The following is an 8,242-nucleotide window of genomic DNA, read 5'->3' as shown; positions in this document are numbered from 1 at the left end:
AGGTCCCACCGAGACTCGAACTCGGATCTCTGGATTCAAAGTCCAGGGTGCTAACCATTACACCATGGGACCTCTGGCATTTACGGGGCTAGTCACTGTAGTGACTCTGGACATTTAGCGTTACCTTTGCCATTATTTTAGGTTAAGATTATATCAGATAGTAATAGAACCACTGAGGTGCTTTGGTGTAGAGTTAAGTATATATTTATATATATAATATCATCACAATATGATAATTAATTGTTTAAGCTTTATACATGCTATACAGGTCACTGATCTGGACACCTGAGGCAGAACCAACACAATGGGTTTAAATATCGTAAATAGGAGGAGAGAAACGAGGAACAGATCATAACAAATAGATAAACACAACTTTCCTCAGATATCAAGGATGCATAGCTCCCTACATGTCAAATATCTTGTGTTAATACTGAGCTTGACTCTGGTAAGTTGTCAGATCCGATCAATGGTACAAATGATTAGTATCTATCCAGATGAACAGTTAATAAAAATAATAACAATTCCCCAGGTAATGGATGTGTTTACAGCTCCATGTGGGATAAACAAGACAGATGTATTTCAACCAATTAAAATTCCCCAGGTAAATATATGGAACAACACACTTCACAAAAAAATATCTAAACATTCCTTTTCAAATCACGGAACAATACAGTTTCAGAGGAAAGTGACCAAGTGTTGGTTATTGACTGCGTGAGAGAAAACTTCCCTCAAGCGCAAGGAAAAAAAATCACCATCAGGTACTGGGTTGATTAAGACCAGTTAAAAATAAGGAATTGATAGCCCGCGTAAATGCCAACACCAGAAAGAGAGAGAGAGCTTATGAAACAGCGATCTATTTCACTCCTCCTGAGCACTGCATTTCACAACCAGTGCCTGCAACACGCCAGCCAATACCACCCGACAATTATCTACAGCAACAAAACAATAATCTTTCCCGATACTCGAGCCTTTCAACCGAGTATCAATGGTTGAAAATCGTTTAGTTTCTACCACGATACTCGCAATATCCGGGATAGTTGTTGCAACGGCTAGAGTTACCTACTTTTCCCCTCTGGTTTTATATAGATATACATATTTGTGTCAGTAGCAAATGGTGTTACACATTGTCTGGCCGTCTCACAATCCCACCTCCCTTCCCTCGCCCCGTCACAGAAATAAAAAAGTGTGGTGAAAAACTCGCCAGTTACCACCACAGGCTCTCAGCAGAAGGCGTCGTAAAAACACCCCAATTTGTCTGGTCTCTAGTAAAAATGATTTCCTCAATTATTTTAGGACCCTGACCGTCACTGTTCTCGAGGACACGACCCTACCACGACTACTACTTCTACTACCACGACTACCACTTCTACTACCACCACTAATCACTTCTACTAACACCACTACTACCATTACTACCACTCTCACTTCTATTACCACCACTACCTCTACGACCACGACTACTTCTACTATCACCACTACCTCTAAACTACCATAACCGCTACCACGACCACAACTTCTACTACTACCATTGTCTCTTCCAACACTACTATTACGACCACCACCACTACCACCACTAATCCCACAACCACTACTCTTACCACACACCACTACGACTACTATCACACCACCTCTACCACCACCACCACCTCCTCCACCACCACTCCCACCACTACATATACCACCACCACTACATTTGCCACCACCACCATAACCACCACCACCACCACCACAGTCACCACCTCGACCACTACCATTGACACTACCACAACCGCCACCACACCCACCACCTCTACAACCACCACTGTTACCACCATAACTCCCACCACCAGTACCACCACCACCATAACCACCACTACCACAACCACCACCATAACTACCACCAACTCCACCACCATCACAACTGTTACCACCACAACCCCCACCACCACAACTGCCACCACCACAACCCCCACTACCACAACTGCCACCACCAAAATCATCACCACCACCAACACAACCTCCATAACTGTTACCACCACAACTCCACCACCACAACCCTTACCACCACCACAAACCTTGCCATCACAACCCCTGCAACACCACCATAACTCCCATCACCACCACCACCACTACCACAACCACAACTGTTACTACCACCACCACCGTAAGGGGTCGATCAATGAACCCACACCTTAGTTCGCCTTTGTCTCTTTCAATATGTTTTGTTTTGATTCTTTTCATTTTCTTAAACAGACTAACCATTTTCCTTCTTTCCTTCCGTTCATAATATTTTCATCTATTTAATTTTATTCCATATACATAATTTTCCTTCTTTTTTTTTTAAAGTCTGTTTCATTATCTTTCGTCTTTATCAAATATTTAACACTCTTCTGGATGTCTCGGTCTTCACTCCTAACTCTCTACACTCGAGACTAAGAGTGGCTCAGTACCACAACACGAGGAACTTATACGCTCATCATTGCATGTTAAGGAAAATATTCTTAAAGTTTCGCTCATTGAATGTTCTTGGGGACTGACGATGGGAGAATATATCTAACTGGTTAATTTTAACTTAAATACACACAAAAAAATATGAAAAATGAATTGAATATTACACTGAAGCTCTTCCTTACCTACATACATTCAGTTGACATCAGTTGAGAGACAAAATTAATGTGCAAGATAGTCAATTTTGTCTTTTAACTTGTATTAATTAAATATATCAGGCCAGAGTAAAGTGTGAGTAGAGTGTAATTTATTAGGTTATTTTTTAGATGTTATTTTTGTGATTTAGTATATAATTCAATCATTAATGTTTATTCTTAATTATTCAGTTACGAGGATTAATCATGGAATACACCAATGAGTTTTAGGATCCTGATGTGTGCGTTGCCTTGGCCCTCCAGAAGCACACAGTGGAGGGAGGCGCTCAAGACTCCAGCACCAGACGACCCACATCCTGCACTTTACACTCTGCGGTACGATGTTTTTCTTCCTGAACCAGAAATACTACGGTAGTGGTGGGTGGGGGGTAGGGGGGGCAGTGAAGAGGATAAACACACTATTGCAACGAAACGTAACTTAATTTGCTATAATCTTAACTTAACTCTTCCTAATCTAATGTAACCTAACTAAACTCAACTTTCTAAAAGAAAAAAAAATCGAATAGTGAAAGCAAACACATCGAAAATATCCCTATTAGTTGAAGCACTTACGAATAAAAAGAAAACCAACCTAACCTAATTTTATATAATGATTAATTAGGTTAGTTTTAGTTATGTTGTGTTGCTGTAATTTATTATTTGTGGTGATTTTTCTGAGAGAGAGAGAGATTTACCAGGATCTTGTGTAATGACTAGAACACTTACATTAGTGTCCACTGTTTTTCCTGCCTGAAGGAAACTCTTACATTCCTTGATAAGCGGTCGGATAAATTAAATCGTAGGATATACAATGAAAACAGACGCAGATGATGAAAATGTGATAAGGAAAGGGAGGTGTATACGCATAAATGAGGTGGCGTGCAGCTGATGTGACCAGATGCTGTGGGGGGGGGGGGCGGGTATTATGAACTTTTAAAACACAAAAGATGACACAAGAAATTACGTTGTAGTTTTTCTCTGTTAAAGCCAGTTCTCGTCTCATCTTTCTAACCTTTATACCATTAAGTTTTCTTTATGCTTCGTAATTCTTTCTCCTCCCGTTTTTCTTCTTTTCTTCTCCTTCACCTTGCGGTAGGCTGGTGACCACGGCGGCCGTCGTAAGTGGCGACCATTCAAGATACGGGAAAAGATATCTCAAAGACCATTAGTCCCTTAAAGGGGCGTCCGATAAGGTCAAAATCCTAAAACACAGATAAGGAGAATTTCCACCCTTGATTCCAGGGTCGTCGGCTTCTTGTTGACTCCTCACTTTCAGAAGACCTAACGCCCTGTAATTTCCTGATCTTTGAAGGGCGAGTTATGTCTCAACCAAATCAATCATTGGCTGTCGACCTCCGCCTTTGAAACTGCTTACGTGAGATCCAATAACACGAAAATTCCAACAATACGATGTTTCCTGGAACCATCGCCTCCTGTTTGTCCTCTGAGAAGTTTAATCAACGCAGATTATAATGACAAGATAGACGGCAGTGTTCAGTGGCAGTAGTAGCAGAGGAGCAGTACTTGTGTGGGGGATCTCTGCGTTTGGGTCCACACATTACTGACACAACATCCCTTTTGATAAGATACAATAAATGTCTTCAAATTTCCTTAAATTAAAGATAGAACAGAAAAACAGAGGACGAAAACACACTCTTAATAACTATTCTGTTTAACCCAGGCAGTGTTTGTATTTCTCTATAACTCCATTTATCATACACTGTATCCTATTGCATTATTAGTAATACCATGATACACTACAGATTAATCCAACCAGATAATTGTCTTGCAAACTAAACCTGACTAACAAACAACAACAACACGTGACCTCAAACCAAGAGACTAGTGAAATATAATCACAAAGTAAATAACACAATAAAAGAACTTGTACGTAACGAATCACATACAAAACTCCACAACAACATTACCAACAGAAGAAAACCACGAACACTCACCACTGAAAGAAAACAACAATACAAAATAAAATAAAAAAACCACCAACACAAATACTAACAACAACAACAACATGAAGAGACAATAATAAAGATGAATGAACGATGGTGAAAAAGAGACAGTGAAAAGGAGATGAAAATCGAACACAAAGATGATAAAAATGAGAGACACTGGAGTTTGTGGTGCGGTCGACGGCCATCCTCCTTTAGCGTCTGGATGCTGAGCGACTCTTAAGTATAATAGTCCTCCCTGAACTTGAGATGAGAGAATGGATCTAACCTAACCTAATCTAACCTAACCTAAGCTAAGCTAAGCTAACCTAACCTAACTTGAGATGAGAGGATGAGTCTAACCGCCTAACCTAATCTAACCCACGACCCAATACGTGTAATCAAGATTTGGACATTGCTCATGTGATAAGTCACCCACATCCCTTACACTTATAAATCATCCATCAGTCAGATCAAAAAGTAACAGGGATTGGACTAATTAAACGCAGCCAACATAAAACCTACACAAATAGGCTCGACACTGCGTTGAGATTCACCCAAATGTTTTTTCCCAATCAAAGATAAGAAAAAAAAAAGGTGTCAACATTACGCTGAAACTCCACCATAACTAAATATTCTCTCTCCTTCTGTCTGTCTGTTTGTCTGTCTATCTGTCTGTCTGTCTAATGTCCACAAACGGAGGAAAAACTTTATCTCACTAATCTTTAAGTTCCAGGACCCTCGAGACAGCGCTTATTGACACACAGGGATCCACTTCACGAGCGCCCGTTGTCGAAGAGGCATTAGTCGGCGGTGCTAAACGTGCCCATCCTGCCTTATATGTGTCTACCACCACGTCTTGTCTTATCTTGGATTTCCAGTCTGTTTCTGTGGGTGTGTTGAGAGGGGGCGGCTTGAGTCGTGTTTTTGTTTTCGCCTTCGAAGGATATGACTAGGTGATTATCCTGCTCTCTCTCTCTCTCTCTCCAATCATCTTCTCTCATTTAGTATCTCACCAATTTTTTACTGATAATTCCCCTCGCTCAACAGACCTCCTGCCCTCCTCTTTGCAACACGCACACACACACACACACACACACACACACACACACACACACACACACACACACTGAAACAACATTGCAATTGTCTTATCCTTTCTCCTCTGCCCTCCCAGTTACTATTGTCCTCTCCTTCCTTCCGCCCCATCCTTCCTGCCCTCCCCATCGTTCCTGCCCTCCTCTTCCTTCCCGCCTTATCCTTACTTCCCCCCTCCCCTCTCCCCATCGTTCCTGCTCTCCCTTCCTTCCCACTCTATCCTTACAACTCCCCCTCTCGTTCCTGCTCTCCCCTTCCTTCCTGCTCCCCCATTACTCTTACCCTTTCTACCCCTCCTGCCCTCCCCATCCCTATTGCCCTTCCTATTCCACTAACATCACCGTCCTTTCAGCACTCTCCATTCTACATCTCTTCCCTGTTCTACTTGCTTTCTATCGTCTTTCATCTCCCTCCCCTTCTTCTCCTCTTTTTCCACGTGTTATATACTTGCTTTGTTCTCTCTCCCTCTGTTTATATTATCTTTCATCTGCCTCTTCTCCTTTCTCTTCGTACTTCGCATCTCGTCTCTTCTTTTTCATTCTCACTTGTTTCATTATTCTAGCGTGAATTGCTTCGTCATATTCTTGTTTCTTTATGTTACTTCCTCCTCTTTTATCGCCATGTCATGTTTATCCTTCCATCTTCTCCTTTTTCCCATATCTCTAACTGCCTGTCTGCCTCTCTCACTCTGTCTTGCTGTTTCTGTCAGTATAAATTTCTTTATCTGTCTGTCTAATTCTGTCTGTCTGTCTGTCTGTCTTTCGCTTTCCTACCAGGGACGAGGAGCCAAGAGGAGACGGAAGAAAATGAAAATACAGACACTTGTAGTATAGTATTTTGCAATCCCTAAATGAGGCAGACAGTCAGTTCTCTGGAGTGAGATTCTCTATATGGGTCCCTGTAATCATCTAAACCCCATCCTTACATATTTTGGGTTATATATAGTGTGTATGTGTGTGTGTGTGTGTGTGTGTGTGTGTGTGTGTGTGTGTGTGTGTGTGTGTGTGTGTGTGTGTGTGTGTGTGTGTGTGTGTGTGTGTTTATCATGAATGAATTGTAACCAAACCTCATTATTCATCTCCCGAACAGCTGCAAGAAATCTTTACCGTTGATCCGAGTTCACCAGAATTAGCAGGTTTCTCTCGCTGGCAACACGCAACATACCAGCCAGCCAGGCACCCCCTCCACACACACAATGTTCTACTCACCACACACACGCACACACAAGTTAACTGCGAGGTCCTACAACACCACATGACAGTGAACGAGGTATTGCGACACTACACCATGACACTGCGACACCACATAATGAACGAATGAGTCGCTGCGACACCACTTGGGGTCCTCATGGCACCACCAATGAACTACTTGTCTGCTTTTCGACGCCTCAGCGCACCGGGCCTACGTGACCTCACACAGAAGGGCAAAAGACCAGCCCCGCCATCCATTATAAACATTAACTTGTATTTTCATTCCTTGTTCTTTTTCCTTTTAAGGAAAGCTTTTGATAAACGGCCCACTCCCCCATGTTACTGTATGTGATAAGTCATATCTGTCCATTGTGTATTGTCAACCTTTGGTTGCTGTACATTTTTCAATAAACCGTCAATTATTATGAAATTTCAAATATTAATATTATTAAAAGCACGCATGAACTTAAAAATAAGACAAACAGACGGATAAACGTAGAGACTGATTACAATATCCTCTTATTTCCTCTTGGCGGATGTAATGAAAAAAAAATACATGCAAATGATCACACTGGTTGGAAAGCTTCACGACAGCAGTCTAGGTCCCTCTGCCACACCTCCTCACTTCCCTGCAGATGTTATCACACCAGGAACACTGTGAACTGCGCAAGGCGTTATCTTCCCCTATCATCAACCCGGCGTGAGAGGAGGTGCTGGGTGGGTGCGGGGAGGGGAGTGCGTTGACGTGCTTGTCGTCGTCATCCACGCACGCACCTCACATCAACCATGAACGCTCCGTGGGGAGTGGAACGGTGGGTGCGGACCTGGACAATACCTTGGGGTCTGCCCGGGCGCACTGGGCGTGGAAGAGGTGGGGCGGGGAGGACACGGACCCCACGGACACTGTGGACCATCCTCTGCAGGGTGTGAGGCGTGGCACGTAAGGAGTTGGCGTGGGTCTTATATTTATACCACAGGAGAACACTGCAAGCGGGGGTCAGGCGAACGTTCGTCTGGTTTAACTTCCATCAGCGCGTCGTTATACAAGGATAATAGGAAATCTGATTTATTTTGCTTGTTAATGATGGTCTTGTAGTTGCCAAACAGACCGAGGAACAGAGAGTTGTGTGTTGTGAGGAGCGTCGAGGGACTAACGTCGATAAGGAACACTGGAACTTGAGAAGTTGAGGGTCTAACTAAGCAAACTCCACTTCAAGAATCTTAAACATGACAGTTGGGTGAGCGAAGAGAGAAGTTAAATCAGTAGAGGCTGTCCTCCTTAGGCAAGTGAATCACCGAGAAATTATCTAGTGTACAACCTGAGGCTTATTCATCGGTTCTTAAAGACCGTGGTGTCTCAAACATCAAATTTCATTACAAAATATATATA

At 42.6% G+C, this 8,242-nt stretch overlaps 1 non-coding gene across 1 annotated transcript; it reads right to left on the bottom strand.

Annotated features, from left to right (window-relative positions):
• Trnaq-uug lies at nucleotides 1-72 on the bottom strand. The gene has a single exon. It is a non-coding gene; the product is annotated as a tRNA-Gln (tRNA).
• Between the last annotated feature and the right edge of the window lie 8,170 nt (nucleotides 73-8,242).

This window comes from Homarus americanus, unplaced genomic scaffold (genome assembly GCF_018991925.1).
Source record: "Homarus americanus isolate GMGI-L3 unplaced genomic scaffold, GMGI_Hamer_2.0 scaffold22250, whole genome shotgun sequence".
Taxonomy (NCBI): domain Eukaryota; kingdom Metazoa; phylum Arthropoda; class Malacostraca; order Decapoda; family Nephropidae; genus Homarus; species Homarus americanus.
Note: the sequence above shows the minus strand (reverse complement) of the source record. Positions and strands in the feature narration are given on the sequence as shown.